Source organism: Desmodus rotundus, chromosome X (assembly GCF_022682495.2).
Source record: "Desmodus rotundus isolate HL8 chromosome X, HLdesRot8A.1, whole genome shotgun sequence".
Taxonomy (NCBI): domain Eukaryota; kingdom Metazoa; phylum Chordata; class Mammalia; order Chiroptera; family Phyllostomidae; genus Desmodus; species Desmodus rotundus.
Genome location: NC_071400.1, coordinates 3,880,593 through 3,900,430, shown reverse-complemented (window position 1 = coordinate 3,900,430; position 19,838 = coordinate 3,880,593). Strand labels below are relative to the sequence as shown.

The 19,838-nt window shown below is 44.9% G+C and overlaps 1 protein-coding gene across 2 annotated transcripts in view; it reads left to right on the top strand.

Annotated features, from left to right (window-relative positions):
* Nucleotides 1–19,838, top strand: part of ARHGEF9 (Cdc42 guanine nucleotide exchange factor 9) — a 205,477-nt gene that overhangs the window by 59,762 nt on the left and 125,877 nt on the right. The gene's annotated exons all lie outside the window — the stretch shown is intronic.

The following is a 19,838-nucleotide window of genomic DNA, read 5'->3' as shown; positions in this document are numbered from 1 at the left end:
GGGAGTCTGTCTGCAAAACTGCTACTCCTGGAGCAGGGAAGATAGGTCTCAAAGTAGCCACTCAGCCAGTTGCAGGCACAAAGTAAGGGGAAAACACCCTGCCATTCACTCACTCATCGTTTACTTGTTTCTAGACCTCAGCTTCCCCAGCTGTAAAATAGGGATAGTTTGAATAGATCAAATGAAAACTACCTGGACTTTTTCAGCAAATACAGCCTTGCATTAAAAGGTTTTTTTTAATATAGTGCACTTACCATATATATGTGTTTCCTGTTGCTGCTGAACCAATTACCATGAACTCAAAATGGGGCTCACTAGCCAAAATTAAGGTGTCAGCAAGAGTGTATTCCTTTACGGAGGCCTTCAGGGAGAGTGTGTTCCCTGCTTTTTCCAGCTTCCAGAGGCTGCCAGCATTTTTCAGCTTACGGCTATCTTCTATATTCAATGTCAGCAAAGGCTGGTCAAGTCTCTTTTAAACATTTTATTTATTTATTTTTAGAGAGGGGAAGGGAGGGAGACAGAGACAGAGAGAAACATCAATGTGTGGTTGCCTTTCCAGCGCCCCCTACTGGAGACTTAGCTCGCAACCCCAGCATGTGCCGTGACCGGGAATCGAACCAGTGGCCCTTTGATTCTCAGGCTCACGGTCAGTCCACTGAGCCACACCAGCCAAGGCTGGTCAAGTCTTTTTCACATCACATCACTCTAAAACAAAAACTTTTGCCTTCCTCATCCACATTTAAGCACCTTTGGCATGACACTGAGTCCAATGGGCAATCCAGGATAATCTCCCTATTTTAAAGTCAGTGATGAGCAACCTTAATTCCACCTGCTGCCTTCATTTCCCTTTGTGGTGTAACCTTTTTTCGGCTTACCACATCATGTATCAGGCACAATACTAAGTGTTTTACAGATATGACCTCATATAATCCTCATAATCACCCCTCTGCAGTCGAGAATATCACTAGTTCCATTCTCCAGACAAGGAAACTGAAGCATGCAGAGGTTAAGTAGGTTGTCCAAGGTCCCACAGCTAAGAGGTGGTGCAGTTAGAATTTGAGTGCAAGCAATCTGACTCCAGAGTGTATATTCTTACCCACCCAACTGTGCTGCAGACGTCCCAACCAGGTTAGAATGGAGTCTCATTTAACCATACACACCGAGTACCTAGTACAATGCCAGGCTCATGTGTCTATCACACTGAATCCAGCATGTAGACATTTATTTAAAGAACAGGTATGACCTTGGCTGGTGTGGCTCAGTGGATTGAGCACCAGCCTGTGAACCACAGGGTCGCTGGTTCAATTCCCAGTCAGGGCACAGGCCTGGGATGCGGGCCAGGTCCTCAGTAGGGGGCGCATGAGAGGCAACCACACATGGATGTTTCTCTCCCTCTCTCCCTCTCTTCCCTTCTGTCTAAAAATAAAATAAATCAAATCTTTTTAAAAAAAAGAACAGGTATGTGCACTTCATTTAGAGGCCCAATGATAAAAAGAATCATTTATGAATTAGAAGTAAAATTCCTGAGGCAGGGAGAGGGACCAAGAGAAAGACTTTTTTAGTTATTTTACAAATGCAAGGTAGTTATCAGGGTTATACCTGACTATATGCTTCCCTCACCATTTATCTTTAGCACCCGAAGGCCAAAAACCCTTATTGTTTTATCCATTAGGTATTACATGTAGTTGTTAGTAACAAAATCAAGATATGCAGACATTTACTTTTTTAATCATCTGAAAAAGATCTGGGAGTAGGCTTTTTAGAGCTGGGATGGTAACGTGTCACCCTTAGCATGTGGTCTTCAACCACAAGGTCATGAGATGGCTACTGGAACTCCAGCTGTCACATCCATATTACGAACAGTGGGAAGGGCAAATATCACCTGCTATCACTTTAAGGAGCTGTCCTGGAAGTTCCACCTAAGAGCTTTGCAAGAAGTTCTTATTGGGCACTTAGCGAAGAAGGCTAAGGAACGTTCATACTCAAGAAAAAGGGAACATGGGTTGTTGGTAGGTAACTAATACGCTCACTACCACAGCTTCTTAAGGCTGAGGAACAAGCCTCTTACCATAATCCATGACTCTGCATCCTCAGCCTGTGTTCTTCCTCGGAACCCTGAGAAGGCAGCTGTATCCCCCCCTTTTTTTTTGTTTAGAGAATGTAGCAAGGGTTAGGGTGGCAGAGGTCAACCAGTAATGCTTATAGGGGTTTGGTTGGTCAGTAATGTGAGATACTGCAGACTGAATGCATTTGGAAGTAGTGGACAGCGGAGCAAACTGGAGAGCACACGCCCTTATCAAAAGAAGGCAGCCCGTGCTCAGCTCCACTGGAGTTTGGCCACTTGGAAGAGTGGACCTATTCTGCCAGATCTTCTGATTTTATTCAATGGAATTTGGAAATCTGGGTTGTCCTGTGCAATATTCTGCCTTTTAAATGCTGGGTCAACTTCTTAAAAAAAATACTGTGGTACAATCTAAACATAGAATCCAGCCCCAGCACACTAGTTCAATCCCTGGTGTAATGGAAAGAGCACTGAATTTGGACAACAGGATTCTAGCCCACGTGCGTTGTATGACCTCGTGTAAGTATCTTCCTGTCTCTGTGGTATTGGTGGAAGGACGTTCTGCGCTATCTAAAGGAAAGGAATTTCCTGAGATGCGCACAGGAGGATGGGGCTCTGTGGTATGGTTTATTTATGATGTACAATTAAGGGCGTTCCCCTCCTGATTTCCCAGTGTCCCATCTCTGTCCGTCTGACCATGGAAAAAGTCCAGTCTTGTCTTCAGTAGGGCCAGGATGAAGGCCGCTGCCCAGAGTTTCTGATCCACATTAAGGGATGGTCCAGTCTAGCATCTGGCTGGCTTAGTGTGTGCTTCCAGCTGTAGTCCATTGTGCTTTGGTATTCGAGCTCCCTCCTGGAGACCACGGGTCATGTGGCAGCTAAGGCCATGTGGCCATGGAGAGAACAGGTGTGTGAACTGTGTAACTGTGCAAGCAAGCAAGAGAGAGCTGCTTGGTTCCCCTGGGCTTATAAACAGGATCTTGGATTTGGGACGGTCCAGGTGCTTTCTCAAAATGACCAATCAACTTCCCGAGTTTCCTCGGGCTTTGGATACGGTCCATCCTCCAGTTAGACTGACAGACCTCTAGGGTCCAAAACCTCTCCCTGAGCCCCCCAACAATCCGGTAACGGAAGGGGAAAGGGAGGAGTGTTAATCCCCTTGGTGGAGCACAATGCTGTGGTCCTCTGGAGTGTGAAGCTGTAGCTTCCTGGCTAGCAAGCAGGCTTATGTTCCCCATTTTATTAAGCTCAGTGTCTAGTTCCCTTTGCTCCCCTTTTGTAGCTAAAAACCTGCGGTAACATCTGGACTTCAAATTCCCAATCTTTAATCTGAAGGTGTTTGACGAGAAAATTTCCATGGAGTCTTTGATCTCTGAAGTTCTGTATATTTTTTCTTATATGTAGTAGCCACATGAAAGATTACTTTCTTTAAAACTGTTGAGATACCTATTTTAAATTTTACTTTAAGAAACATAACCTGTCATATATTGATTTGTTATCTCTGGAGTTGTCATCTGGGAAAAATTCCTACTTCCTTATGTATCATTTGTGCTCAAAACTTCCTTACATAGAATCTACTTGCTTCATCCAATTCACTTAGAATTTTGCAGACCACCGCAAGTTCTGTTGAATTTAAAATTTTTTAATGTGTGACACCCAGTAAAATGATTGGCATTGTTGTCCAGCTTGATTACGTTTGAAACTTTTCAGTAAAGCTTGAAGGAGGATGGCGGGAGGGGCTTATAATGAGTCAAATCTAGGAGAAATTCCTCTGGGGATAGTGCCGGAAGCAAAGAGCTGATGGCAGAAGTAGAAAATTAATCATAAAGAACTGTCCCTTTCTGAGCAACTCCAGGTGCTTTATATGAATCATATAATTTGATCTACCCACAGGCCAATTAGAGGCATTATATTTACTGTTTTAAAGTGTGGAGCAAGGGCTGCTACACTTTTTCTATGAAGGACCAGATAATAAAGAATTTAGAGTTTATGGGCCTTGTTAGGTCCCTGTTGCATCTTTTTCTTTTTCTTTTTTTAATGTTTTATTTACTTATTTTGGAGAGAAGGGAAGGAAGAGACAAAGAGAGGGAGAGAAACATCATTGTGTGGTTGCCTCTCATGTGCCCCCTACTGGGGACCTGGCCCACAACCCAGGCATGTTCCCTGACTGGGAATTGAACCCACGACCCTTTGGTTCGCAGGTCCACACTCAGTCCACTGAGCCACACCAGCCAGGGCTCTTTTCTCTTTTGAACAACCCTTTAGAAATGTACAAAATGTAGAACCACTGGTCGTGGGCAGGATTTGGCCCACACCTGCTAGTACCTGGTGTAAAAGGTTTAAGAGCATTTGTACTGGGTACAGCGGGATTAAAATCCAGGGTCCATCTTTCACTAACTGTGCAACTGAACAAGCCAGTTAGCCTGTCCCTGCCTTGGTTTCTTCACCTGTAAAAATGGGATAATTATAGAACTTACCTCACTGGGTTGCTGTAAGGATTCACTGAGTTATTATTTATCAATGCTTAGACCGGTGCCTCACACACACATAAGTGTTTGGTGAATAAATAAGAAAGCCTAAAATCTGATTTAGGAATGGGAGAGGCATATTTGGGGAGTGAGGCCTCTCTAATGTGCTTCTGATTATACCCTACGTGTGGATACTCTGTCTATATATGTGACTGGTGGGCCAGATTCTTCAACGCTCTGCTCTCTGTATTAAATGCCTCAGAGGACATAGCAAATGCACAGCATTGCTGGCCCATCCAGCCCAGGCCCTTGTGCACTGAACCAGAAACCAGATGCCACTTTGCCTCTACAGAGGCCGCTCAGGGAGCTGTTAGGGAGCAAGCCTTCCCGCTTCCCTAAGAATATGTACCAGCATTGCATCAGCTTGCCACGGGGCTAGTCACTTCTCAACCCCTAAACCAGGGGTGTCAAACTCATTTTCACCCGGGGGGGGGGGTGCCTCATCAGCCTCGTGATTGCCTTCAAAGGGCCGAATGTAATTTCAACTCCTTAACAGTTAATGAGGAGTTACACTTATACAGTCCTGAAATTATTTCGGCCCTTTGAAGGCAACCGCGAGGCTGCTGTGGCCTCCAGTGAAAATGAGTTTGACACCGCTGCCCTAAAAGAACCACTCTCAGCATTGCTTGATGCCTCCGTTATTATTTTCTTGAAAGACCTTAGGCCAATTTTATTAATTTACTTTTGTTGTGTATCTTCTCTTTATTTTGTTTTTTACTCTGTTCCTTGGTTTCCAGGACACCACACCCTTGGTGTTGCTCCTACCTCACTGACTCTCCCTTCTGAGACTTCTTTGCAATTTTATCTTAACTTCCTCAGCCTTTAAGTGAGGCATGGAAATACGGAACAAACTGACAGTAACCAGAGGGGAGCGGGAAGGGGATGGGGGGTAGGGTCGTCAAGGAACATGTATAAAGGACACAGGGACAAAGCCAAATGAGTGTGGGAGGTGGGGATGGGTGGGGTGGGGGAAAAATGGAGGCAACTATACTTGAACAACAATAAGAAAAAATTTTTAAACATGTTAGAAGGCCCCAGGGCCAAGTCCTTGGACTTTCTCTTTCCTCCATGTATGCTCCCTTCTTCAGTGACTTCATCCAACCTCCTGGCTTTAAGTAGCATTTACACATTAATGACTCCCAAATTTATATCTCCGGCCTGGCCTCCCTCAGCACATATGTCTAACTGCCTACTTAACATCTCCACTTGTATATCTAATAGGCATCTCAAGCTTAATGTCTCAAACTGAGCTCTTGATATAAAACCCCACATCTGTTTCTCCTGCACTCTTCCCTACGTCAGTTACCGTATTTTGCCGTGTATAACGCGCACCCATGTTTTTGGCCCAAAGTTTCAGGGAAAAAAATCTTTCTATTTAATTCAATTTTTAATTTACTTATATTTAGAAACAAAACCAATGGTCTTATTCCAGGGCGTTATTTTGCATATGGATATCATTATTGATTTCTAGAGTTACACTTTTAACACATAAGCATAAATAAAAGAACTAAAAACATTTATATAGGTGCAGAATTAGTACTACCCATATGTAATGTGCGATGTTATTCTTCCCTCAAAAATTTGGGCAAAAATGTGCTCATTGTACACGGCAAAATACAGTACCAGTAATAGTAACTTTCACAAGCCTCCTTCTTGTTGGTCAGACCAAAATACTTAATGACTCACTCACCCTCACACCCCACATCCAATTCCTTTGGAAATCTTATTAGTCCTATCTTCAAAATTTATGTAGAATCAATTATTTCTCACTATTTCCCCGCCATCATCCTAGTCTGAACCACCGTCACCTCTTACTAGGAGTAAGTGGTCTTCCCACTGCTCTCTCTGCTTCCTCCTGTCACCCCTCAGAGTCAGTTCACTACACAGCAGCCAAAGAGAGCTTGGTAAAACTTCATTCGCATCACATCACACGTTACTCCTCTGCTCAAAAGCCTTCGGCTACCTCCCATCTCGCTCAGAGTCACCGCCTAATCCTCCCAGTAACCCTCAGACCCTGCACAACCAGGCCCGCCTTGCCTCTGTGACCTCACCTGCCACCACAGTGTCCGGTGCTCACTTCACTCCTGTCAAACTGTCCTCCCCTCTTGTCTTCACAGCCACCAGGCACACACACTCCAGCAGTAAGGCCTTGCTTGATGTGCCTTTCACCCGAAACACTTTGGCCTGAAATTTGTGCATCGCTCTCTCACCTGGCGAAGGTCTGCTTCACATATCTTTTTCTCAGTGAGACTGTCCCCGAACGTCCTTTTAAAAAACTGCACACTTGCTACCCCATCCTCCTCTTTGTTTTTTTTCCCCCAACAGGAATTATCATTATAACTATAACAGTCTGACATATCATATGTTTTATTTACTTGTTTCTTTGGCATGGGTCTCTTCCTGCTGGAATATAAGCTCCATGAAAGCAAGGATTTTCAGCTTTTTTTTTTTTCCAAAATACCCTCAATTCTAGGAACAGGGGGTCTCTAGCATATAGAGGCCACCCAATAAATATTGTTTGAATAAATAAGTGAAAAGATTCCGGGCTGGTATAGCTCAGTGAATTGAGTGCTGGCCTGCAAACCAAAGGGTAACCAGTTCGATTCCTGGTCAGGGCACATGCCTAGGTTGCGGGCCAGCTCCCCAGTGGGGGACGCTCAAGGGGCAACCACACATTGATATTTCTCTCTCTCTCTTTCTCTGTCTTGTTCCCCTCTCTCTAAAAATAAATAAATAAAATCTTTAAAACCATAAGTGAAAAGACCTCCTCTCTCCCATTGCTTCCTTATATTGCTTTCCCTCTCTCCAAGAATATAAAGTAGGCAGAACCATCGTGCGAATATCCAGAAGCACGTTCACAGAGGAATCTCACCCCCAAAGGAGAGAAAAAGTGGTGGAAAATAAACAAGTGGTCTTATGCCTGCCTGCACTTCACTTGTCTGGCTGCCTCTGTTTTTTCAGGCTCTTTCAACCTAGACTTTGGCCTTTGGGGACTGGGATGTTTTCAGTGCTCCTAATACAACTGGCCCCCGAGCCTAGGCCCTCTTCTCCTCCTGGCCATTTTGCATATTAGACCCCAAATATCTTGCTCTGTGACGTGCTCAGATTCCTCGAGGGAGTGAAGTGGTAGGCAGGCCTGGCTGCTGGTAGACACTAAAGGCTGTGTGGGGCCACTAGGGGTGTGTGTGTGCTGTGTGTGTGAGACCGTATAGTCTGCATCGTATCTGTACCCACTGTGTGTGGGTGTCGGTCAACATGGTCTGCAGCAGTGCTGGCAGGGGCCTTCAGCATCCTTGGCGGTCCTTACTGCAGTGCCTTCATCCCTGCCCCTCCCGCAACCACAGCTAATCAGTCATCAGAGCTGATATATGCCAGGCACTCTGCTAAATGCTTTCTGTGTATTTACTTGTTTACTTGTACACAGCAACTTTTCGATATAGGTACTGTGATCATTCCTGTTTTCCAGAAGACGAAACTGAGATCCGGGGAGATAAATCAGTGAGCTCAAGTATCTGTCTGGCTGTCAGCTGATGCCGGTGTAGGATAGCGTAGTTCAAACTCTTCTGACTGGAAGCCATATTAAAGTTATATACATTCTCCATCAGAACTAACATACACAATTGAAACAAACTTTTCTTGGAGTGATACCCTTACTATTTGGTTTGTAGTCAGATATTTTTGCTTCAATTAAAAAAAAAAACAAAAACTGGCCCTGGCTAGTGTGGGTCTGTGCATTGAGTGCCGGCCTATGAACCAAAAGGTCACAGGTTTGATTCCCAGTCAGGGCACATGTGTGGGTTGCAGGCCAGGACCAATTAGGGGGCGCATGAGAGGCAACCACGCATGCCTTGTTTCTCTCCTTCTCTTTCTCCTTCCTTTCCCTTCTCTCTAAATAAGATCTTAAAAAAAAAAAAAAAGCTGGTCAGGGCACACCTAATTGATTTTACCACCCAAATGGGTCCACTTCACCATTCATTAAAGGCTTGCAAATCACCCTTTGAAAATCACTGCTTTAAGATGGGTGCCCATTTTCAAGGCTATTTCCATTTCTCAAAGATCTCTAAAATGCCTTCAGCCCCAGACAGGGTCATTCTATGCCTGGCATGTGAGCAATGAAGAGAGGCATTGGGGGTGGGGGTGGGGGACGGAGGCATCAGTAGCGTGCTTCAGAGTGCCTGGTGAAAGTTTGACCCTGCGTGGCTTGCTCTACCTCTCTTGGACTCTGCTCTGCCCTTCTCTTAACTCAACCTCAGCCCTGTTTTCTTCCTCTGAACATCAATTCATTCAGAAAATATTTTTGCAGTTCCTCAACACTAGGTGCTCTGCCAGAAAAGCAAGATGTGGGGGAGACAAGCTCATAATGAGCAAAATGTCACGGGCATGCGTGGAAAGGGAGATTGATTTCAACTTGGGTTGGAGCTTCACGAAGGAGATGCTTTTGAGCTTGACCTGAATGGAAGGCTAGGGCTTAGGCAAGCAGAAGGAGGGAGGAAATTCTCAGAGACTATTAAAACAAAACAAAAAGAACTTGTAAGTTGGAAAATGTGAATATGTGCAGAGGTGTCCAACCCACGGCCCAGGATGGCTATGAATGCATGTGGCCCAATACAAAATCATAAATTACTGAAAACATTACGAGATTTTTTTTTTTTGTCGTTACATGTTGCAGTGTATTTGATGTGTGACCCAAGACAACTCTTCTTCTTCCAATGTGGCCCAGAGATGCCAAAAGGTTGGACACCCCTGAGAGAGACTGAAGAGGATTTAGGGCCAGGTGGGGAGAATTGTCAATACCTTGCTAAAGTGTGAGCTTTACCCTGGGGGCGATGGGGAGTCCTTAAAAGTGTTTCATCAGAGGAGGATCAGCCTTTAGGGTTTGAACTCTGGCAGCAGTGTGAGAATGGATTGGAGGGCAGTTAAAATGGAGGTAGGTGGGCAATTAAGAGGCTGATGTGATAGTTCGGAAAAGACATAAATGAGGGCTGGACCTGGAGCAGTGGTCATGGATTTAGAAAGGAAGGGACACACTGAACAAATGCCATAAGGACAGAGGCAACACGACTTGACAACTAATAATAGGTATGTATGTAGCGGTGAAGTCTTCTCTCCTTCTGCCCAGTCTGACCCTCAACCCCAGGCTTCTAGAGCAGCCTGATGAACACTGTGAATCCACCGATACCAGGAAGGGGAAGCATGGGCGTGGGCGGCCCCTGCTGTGCCAAAGGTGAAGAAGGGGAGACTGGTCATCATTGGCTGGCCAGGAGGCCAGGCTGGGCTCCTGCTGTTGCCACAGCATTTCAGAAGATCATAGCATTTCCCAGCAGGAAAGGGGCCTGAGGATCTCGCTGTGGAGGGAGGATGTCCTACTGTGAGGAGGGGCAGGGATAAGGATGGAAGAGTCTAGCAAGGGAGGACTCTTTAGGAAAGATCTTAGCTTTGATCTCTTAAGCTCAGCTCTTTCCCCTTCCTCCCCTTCTCCCTCCCCCTCCCCTTCCTCTCCCACTTCCTCCTCTTTTCCCTTCCTTCCCAGCCACCACTGCCCCTCCCTCCTCCTTCTTTCCCCGTGTTTTATCCTTCTGTCTCTGTACCCCCTTTCTTCTTCCTTCTCTCCCTTTCTGCTCATCCTCCTCTTGATTTTTCCTCTCCTCTTTTTTTCACATCTCTCCCCAACCCTCCCCAGCACCTTCACCAAAACAAACGAACAAACCCATAAATAACCACAAACAAAAACAAGTTTTCCCTGGAGTTCAGGAGTCAGCATTTACAGCATTGGCAACCTGAGAGATGACTCAAGTGCTCCAGCCATCCCAAGTTGGAGGGGCGAGTCCCCTAGAAAGGGTGTCACCTTCCATGGAAAATGTTCCTGGCTGGCTTTCTCTGTAATGCTTTTCCTCGCCAAGGGCTCCTCTGGCTGGAAGAGTCCCCTCCTGTCTTTTTTTTTTCTTTCAATTTTTAAATTATTTTATTTTTGTTCAACACCACCTCTCTGGAGAATGGCTTAGGAGGTATGTTGAACAGAGGGTTTAGCACTTTACACAATGCAGTGAAGTGTCCGTGAAAGCTGGGGCTGGAGGCCATTGTTCTCTCTTCTTCTTTAAAAATTTTTATGTATTATTTTTAGAGGAGAAGGGAGGGAGAAAGAGAGGGAGAGAAACATTAATGTGTGGTTGCCTCTCATGTGCCCCCTACTGGGGACCTGGCCCGCAACCCAGGCATGTGCCCTGACTGGAAATTGAGCCAGCGACCCTGTGGTTCACAGGCCAGCACTCAATCCACTGAGCCACACCGGCCAGGGCCATAGCTTTATGTTCTTCACTTCTTTGCTCTTTCCATTGGCCTCTCACTTCTATCGGTGTGGCCCATGGACCAGCAGCATCCAGTTCTCTTGGGAGCCTGTTAGAAATGCAGGGCCTCAAGCCCCACCCCAGACCTACTGATTCAGAATCTTTATTTTAACAAGAACATCTGTGAACATTAAAGTTTGAGAAGTACCATTCTGCATAGACTACCTCCCTCTACTAACACGGTCATTCCCAGAGCAACTCAGTTTGGATTTGCTTGAAACTGTGCAGGGCTAAAGAAGCTGAAGGTGAGAGAGCCCTGGAGGGCAGGGGTCACAACTTAGATGCCTGCAGAGGCTCTAAAGGAGGCAGCTGCTACTATCAGCCTTTACATAGCGTGCCATCTTTATCCATTCATCTATCGATGGGCACCTAGCTTGCTTCCCTATCTTGGCTATTTTAAATAATTCTGCCGTACACATAGGGGTGCATGTGTCATTTCGAATCACTGTTTTCATTTTCTCAGGATAAATACCCAGAAGTGGAATTGCTGGGTTGTATTACAACAACATGGATGGAACTAGAGGGTATTCTGCTGAGTGGAGTAAGTCTGACAGAGAAAGACAAATACCGTATGATTTCACTTATATGGGGAATGTAACAAAAACTACACAAATGAAGAAATAAAACAAAAAAAGACTCATAGACACAGAAAAGAAACTGATGGTGGAGAGGATGGATGAAAAAGGTGAAAGAGAATAAGAGGTAGAAGTTGTACAGTACACAAGCCACAGAGGCGCTGTGCACACCCCAGGGGATAGACTGAACTATATGGCAATAACTCTGTGCGGTGGCCGATGGTTACCAGACTTGGTATGGTGACCTCGTTGTAAGGTCTATTATATACATATAGTTGAACATCCAACAAACTTAAAACACTGTGGTGGGCTGTAGGCCAGACGTTCCATTTACAGCCTGTGGCATTGTCTGGGTTGGTTTGTTTGTTTCTAGCAGCAGGAACTCTTTGATCAAACGGAATGTTACCTGGAAACTTAATGTATTAAGCAGATGAAAGGAGAACCACTCTGGTTGAAGTGGGACTCAGAGCTCCTCCCGCTCAGCCTGTCCCATGTCCCCCAGGACTAGGAGTGGCCTCTGAAGGACCCTCGCTACACTATAAACATACAGGTCAAAAAGCGTTGAGAGACTCAACACGTTTGACAGAGGAAGAGAAAGTGTCTTATCTAAAGTCAAGAGCGACTTAGCAGTCACCCGACTTGCAGTCCAGGGCTCTCCTCATCTGGCTCACTGACTCTCGCATGGTTCTCTAGTGCAGCTGTTCATCGATGCAGGATTTATTCTACCATATCACTGGCAGGTGGTTTTCCAGACTCTGCTTGGATGCCTTCAGTGATGGGAAGCTCACCACTTCATAAGGTTGGACATTAACATGTGAGTTTGGCTTGCTAGAGAATCTTTGAACAGATACATATTGTTCATGAGCTTCTCAGGCTCTGAATCCACCTGAGGGGTTTAAGTGGCACCTCTGCGTAGATGGGTGTTAAATGTAATTGAAATTCCTCATGCAGATATTTTAGCTCCTGCCTTTGTGCTGAAAATAAATAGTGGATAGGAAAGTAAATTCTTTAGATAGATAGGAAGTTGTTGGAGGCTGAGGGCATGGCATGGGAAAAAGAAACGAGGGAGGAAAAGAGGAGAGGTAAGCATGCAGGAAAAGCGGGGGAGGAAATGAAGTCATTTCTCTGGGGTGTTCATCCCACGGCCTATGGGCCGTGTACAGCCCAGGATGGCAGTGAATGTGGCCCCACACAAAATTATAAATTTACTTAAACCCCTTTTTTTTTTTTTGCTCATAAGTTTTCGTTAGTGTTTGTGTATTTAATGTGTGGCCCAAGAGAACTCTTCTTCTTCCAGTGTAGCCCAGAGATGCCAAAAGGTGGGACACCCCTTAGAGAGCGGTAGAGGGACCATGGAGAGCTTAGAGGAGGAAAGTGGCTAGTGGGTCCCTGCCACAGAGGAAAAAGCACGCCTTTCATCTGGCTGGTCCCTATGATCAAGCTGAAGTGGCCTTAGGGGGAGGCTGTTCGGGCAGGTCCCCAGCATGGTGCTTTCTGTGGCAGCCCATTGGGTAACATCTAAGTCTGTCTCCAGGCTGTGCCTTTTGAGGCCTGAAGAAAGACCAGTGTGGCCACTTCCTCCCGGCTCTTCCCTGAGCTTCCTTCCGGTACATCTGGGGCCCCCTGTGTTTCTTCCCTGGCCCCAGTCTGCCAAGTTAGGGAGCTGCTGGGGAAACTTAGGGATGACAAATTGCATTTCTAAGTGAATGACTGTCCTCGCTGATGTTTCTACAGAGGAAAGGAAGCCCCCATGCCCAGAAAACTTTCTTCCTCATATCAGAAACCCTGGCTGACCTTAACATCTCTGACTATTACACTTCCAAATGCAGATGAAGATTATTTCTATTCTTATGGGGGCCAAACAATATTATCTTAAGGACTCCAACATAGTGATAGGAGTTTGTTTAGATCTTGGCTTCTCAGATTTTAACGTGCATGTGAATCAGTGAGGATTTTATGAGGATGCTGGTGCTGAGTTGGTAGGTCTGGGATGGGCTTGGGATGCTTCCTTCCTTCCTTTTTTTTTTTTTTTTTTTAAAGATTTTATTCATTTATTTTTAGAGGGAGAGAAACATCAATGTGTGGTTGCCTCTCAAGTGCCACCTACTGGGGACCTGGCCAGCAACCCAGGCATGTGCCCTGACTGGGAATTGAACTGGCAGATTCTTTGGCTTGCAGGCCCACGCTTAATCCACTGAGCTACACCAGCCAGGGCAGGATTCTTCCTTTCTAATAAGCTCCAAGGTGATGCTTGATGCTGCCATCTGAGGCCCAGACTTTGACTAGATGACCTTGACAATATATCTAGCTAGATTTTTAACCTCAAAGTCTAAGCTAGATTATATTTAGATAGTACCGTGTACCTATACACACTTTCCCAAACATCTTGCTTTACATTGTTTTGTGTTAGCTTATTTGGGATGGCATTCCTCATGTTTCTCATTTCCTCCTTTCCTGCCTTCAGAACTCTAGGCTCCTTGGAAGCACATGCCATCTGCCTCTGCCACCCCCCATCCCTTCTTTATGCTTTCATCTCCTGACTTTCTGGCCCTTCCTGCTTCTCCAGCATCATCTCCCACCGCTGTATTATTCTTCACTACATCCTGCCATGTTCGACTGCCTCTGCTTTTTGCACAGGTCAGGGTCATTGCCATGTCTGGACCTTTGCTTTTGCTCTTTCTTCCTAATTTAGAATGGTCTTCCTCCAGATCTTTGTGTGGCTGGTTTCTTCTCATTACTCTGATATCAATTCAGATGTCGCCTCCCAGAGAAGCCTGCCATGACCACGTAGGTAAAATGGTGTCCTCCTTCCTCAGTTACCTTCTGTGATATTACCCTATTTATTATTTTTCTTAATAACTCTTCAGCACTTAAGATTACTTTATTTATTGGTTTTGGGGTTCGATGCCTAAATCTCTCCATTACAATACCCTGCCTTGGGATAGAGACCTAACCTAGGTTGTTCACTACTGTATCTTTAGTAGCTAGAATAGAACCCGGCACATAGTAGGTGCTTTATCCATGATTCTTGGCTGATGCATTTTCTTTCTGGACATTCTTCCTCACTCGTTGAAGACTTTAGCTGCTGGATGATCCCTCGTCTTCATCTTTCTTACTGCCTCTCTAACGCACCTTCTCTGTGGACGGCCTGCCTGTCAACCCTGGCCCCACTTTCAGTCAGTTTACCACACCACAACCTCAGCGGTCTCTTACACATGTAAATGCAGCTCTCCTTTTTCTCTAGGTTTCAGCCTCATTTTGCTTCCAATTCCTGGGACACTGCAAGCCCATGTTCAATCCTGACTTTTAGACTTGCTGTTTTCTGCGCCTGGAATACTTTCCCCTACCTCCTTCCATGGCTGGCTTCTTTTAAGCCTGTAGGCCTCACATTAAATGTCATCTCCTTGGAGAAGCCTTGTTTATCTAAATTCTCTCTTTCCTCCCACAGAGTTACTCTTTGTCCTTTCACTTTCTTTCCTTCATAACACTTATCACCATCTGTATTAGCATATTTATTTTCTTCATTTACTTGTTTACTGAATAGGAATCAGGAAATCAATGGTTTCTGTCTTGTTCATTGCTATATCATCAGTGCCTAACACATTGCGTCTTGTACACAGGCACACGTTTATTGAGTTTAGAAATGAATGAATAAGACTAGGTAGTGATATATGTACTGAATATCATTTTGTCAGAACAGCACAAGTTACAATGTAGATGTTAGCTTTAGGCTTTCAATACCAGCATTATAGTCATTGGACACTTTTTAAAAAATATATATTTTATTTATTTATTTTTAGAGATGGGGGAAGGAGGGAAAAAAGAGGGAGAGAAACATCCATGTGTGGTTGCCTCTCATGCGCCCCCTACTGGGGACCTGGCCTGCAACCCAGGCATGTGCCCTGACTGGGAATTGCACTGGGTGGCCCTTCGGTTCAAGGGCGGCACTCAACCCACTAAGCCACAGCAGCCAGGGTGGATGCTTTTAACTTTTATCCATTTTTACTACTGCATTCTACTCACTGTCGAGAATCAACAGTCCGAGTTCTCATTCCATCTCAGCCACTTACTTACTTGGTGACTTTAGGAGTCCTTTTCGTTCTTGGGGGTTGTATTTTCTCATTTGTAAAATGATAATGTTGGAGGAGATAATGTTTCAGATCGTTGGTGACTCTGACAGCTATGGACAAGTGATTGTTTAACACTGTTAGATAAACAACAAGTAGTGTGTTCATTGTTTGATTTGGAACCAGAGACTCAGAGAAGCTGGGTACTTGCCCCAGGTTACCCGCCGGCACTGAATTCAGCTCTTTACTCAGATCTGCATGAAGCCACGGCAGGTAAGGGGCCAGCTTGGAGCAGTAAGGCCTCTGCCCCTGGAAGCCTGACTCTGGGCTCTTTGAATCACTATGGACTCAAATAAGGAGAATGTGCTAAATTGGTGATATACCTAAGACAGTCTCTCTCTTCATGCTGTTCATGGCTGAAAAGAAGGAAGCATTTGGCACCTGTCCACTAAGAGCTGGTGCCAGCCTAAGGACCAAATTGGCTTCTGCGACATCACAGGGCTTCAAGGGAGAGGCCAGGGGCACGAGATCGTGCAAACCCCTTTTCCGGATTTCTCCTTCCCTGTCCTGAATGCTTACTGGGTGCCAGGCCCTGTGCTAAGTGCTTTCTTTCTGTGGAGTGAATTAATCAAATCTTTGTAACAATCCTAGGAAGGAGACAGTATTATTAGTCCTGTTTCACAGATAAGGGAATTGTCTAGAGGTGCCCCATTAAATAACCTGTCCAAATAAGTAGCAAAGCCAATAATTGAATCCAAGCACTCTGGCCCCAGAGCTGATTCTCTTACCTACTCCATTACACTGCGTCTCTCTGCTCACAAGGTTCTAGACAAATAGGTACTGAAAACATACTGGATTCAATAGCCTGTTTGCCTCTGGAATCAACATCTGTTCTTCCGCAAGAGTCTGTAGGCACAGGCAATAACACCGGGCTGCTTGCTCTCAGAGCCATCCTTCACTCTTCTCCCGCAGACTGAATTTCATAGGCTCCCTTTCTGTCTCATTTCCTCTGTTCAGTGGGAAATAGCTGCAGGACATTGGTGGGAAAGAAGAAGACAAAACCAAGGTATTTCCTCTGCTCTCTGCTATAGAGAAGTGGAGTTTGCAAGTGGCTATATTTCCTCCATGACTCTGGCTTCTGTTGAACAACTCCATTCATGGCACCTGGCCCATTGGGCCACCCACCCTGTGCTTTTAGCTTCAGTCTAGCACCCATTTCTGTGTAACGGCAATTTCCCCTTACCCTGTCTTTTCCCCTTATCCATCTAGCCCTAGGAGTGGTAGCGGTTTTCTGGGGTTGCTGAATTCTTTTTTTTTTTTTAATGTTTTAAAATGATTTTTAAAATGATTTTTAGATAGAGAGGAAGAGAGGGAGAAAGAGAGGGAGAGAAACACCAATGTGCAGGAGGAACATCAATTGGTTGCCTTTCGCACCACCTGGCCCTTAACCCAGGAATGTGCCCTGACTGGGAATCGAGCCAACCACCTTTTGGTTCGCAGGGTGGTGCCCAATCCACGGAGCCACACCAGCCAGGGCTGTTTGCTGAATTCTGGCTTGCCTTACCTCCCTTTTTTGGCTTCTTAGCTCTGCTAGAGTGAATGTGTGCCCTGTATTAAATGTTCTCTCTTGAAAAGATCTAGGTTTCTATTTTCCTGACTGGATCATGATTGATAGACAACTGTGTAATCCCAGGGATACGCACTATCATGTAATTCATTTATATCCTGCAGAGGATATATCACAACCTTTATCTCATTTGTTTACTTATGTATGGTCTATCTTTCTTCCACTTCAAGGAGATTGTAAAGTCCATGAGAAACTTTGTTTTGTATCCTGAGATTGTATCCCAATGTCTGGCATATAAGTGGTTGAAAATATTTTTTGAAACATTGTATTTATTTATTTTTCAAGGGAAAGGAGGGAGAAATAGAGAGAGAGAAACATTGATGTGCAAAAGAAACACCTAGTGGTTTCTTCCTGTGCGCCCCCAACCAGAAACCCGGCCCACAACTCAGGCCTGCACCCTGACTGGGAATTGAACCAGCAACCTTTCACCTTATAGGATGATGCCCAACCCACTGAGCCACACCTGTCAGGGTTAGGCGGTCAATACTATTGTTCAATGAATGCATCCATTGGGAAAAAAAGATCCAAGTTTTTATTGGATATCTCCTATGTGCAAGATATTCTGTTGTAGGAAATACCAAGGTGAGTAATTCATTGTCCCTGGTTAAAAGAAAAAACCTTATAATTCCATTTAAGTGATAAGAAATCAAAAAATGTATATTTGATGAGTATATTACTTGCCCAGGACTGCCATAACAAAGTACTGCAGACTGGAGAGCTTAAACAACATCAATTTATTTTCTCACAGTTCTGAAGGGTGAAAGTTCAAGATCAAGATGGTTTGTTCTGAGGCCTCTGTCATTGGCTTCTCTGCTCGTCTTCACATGGTCTTCCCTCTGCACCCATTATTGTCAGAGCTTCCTTTTCTTGTAAGGACACCCAGTGTGGTGGGTCAGGGCCCACACTAATGACCTTACGTAAACCTAATTACTACTTTAAAGCTGCTATCTCCAAATACACATTCTTTTTTAAAAATTTTTACCTTTATTTTTAATTACCGTTTACATCAATACTATTTTGCATTGGTTTCAGGTGTACAGCATAGTGGTTAGACAGTCATATCCTTTACAAAGTGCTCCCCCTGATATTTCCAGTACCCCACCTGGCACCGTACATAGTGTTTACAGTGTTAGTGACTGTATTCCCTGTGATGTACTTTACATCCCTGTGACTATTTTGTAACTGCCAATCTGTACTTCTCAGTCTCCTTACCTTTTTCAACCAGCCCTCCAACCCCCTCCTTTCTGACGACCGTCAGTCTGTTCCCTGTATCTATAATTCTGTTTGTGTGTTTGTATTTTGCTCTTTAGATTCCAGATGTAAGTGAAACCACATAGTATCTGTTTCTCTTTGTCTGACTCACTTCACTCAGAGTAATACCCCGTAGGTCTATCTGCTGTTGCAAATGGTAAGATTTCATTCTTCTTTATGAGCAAGTAATATCTCATTGGGCATATGGTCCCATTCGGAGGCATTGGTGGTTCGGATTTCAACATAGGAATATGTAGGGGCACAATTCAGTGTGTACCGACTAGTAAGTAACAGATGATTTTCAGTGGAAAAGGCTAACTGGTAGTGCTGCAGGATTAGATGAAAGACAGTAAAAGCAGTATCCTGGAGTAAAGCTTCTTATGGGTGGCGTGCCTCGTGCCAGATCTTAAAGAGATATAAAGTCCTGACGGTTTCAATGGACTGGCTGTCAGGGGCGGTTCATTCATGAGGCTCAATGTGAGTGAAGGCCCAGAGGTGAAAAACCATGAGGAGGCCATTGCAGAATCACTGATTACTGCACCATCAGACTTGGGAGGAAGTTGAAAGGTCACACAGGCTAAGCTTCCATTGAATTCAGGAATCCTTTGCCAAAGGACCTTTCAGCTTTTGCTTGTACACCTCCCAGGACTGGGTGCTCATCAAGGCAGCTGCCTTGATTTTTGGCCAGCTGTGCTTGGCCAAAGCAATGGCTTGGATGAAGTGGGGACAGTTCGCTAGGAAGTAGAGGACAATAAGGTTGTGTATGTGCCATGCCAGTGATGTCTTCATACCAGTCACCTTCAGGTGCTTCTTTCTGATGTCATATTTTAATTCCTTCTTGCTGAAGCTGCAACCTTCTTCTTCTTCTTCTTTTTTTTTGGAATCCCATTCTTGCTTGACCTTCCCTGTGAGTTAGGAGACTTGGATTCTTGTCTTGTTTGGCTCTGGTAGATGTGTTTCCATTTCTGGGCTTCAGTGTTTTGCTTGTAACAGGGGGCTAATTAACACTCCCTGTCATATGCAACTCACACGGCCATTGTCAGGAAGGTATGGGATGCGGGGTGTGAATGTGACACAAGGCGCCAACTCTAAGGAGATACACAGGTGCCAGCCTGGGTTCCATTGCCCAGAGCTGGGGGCATTGCGAAGAGGTGGGCGGTTTCTCCGTTTACCTGTTTTGCTGATGTTCATCTGACTAATTCTCAGCAAAATAAGCAAATGGAAAATTCATCCATCAACAAGCTACCTTTTATATTCCTGAAGGTGGGAGGGAGAATCCTGGAATTGTGTGTGTGTGTGTGTGAGATAACAAAATGAAGCTTGGAAAGCTTCAGAGAGTAAAGACATTGTATGCCAGACATTGTGAACACTCTATTTTTCCTGC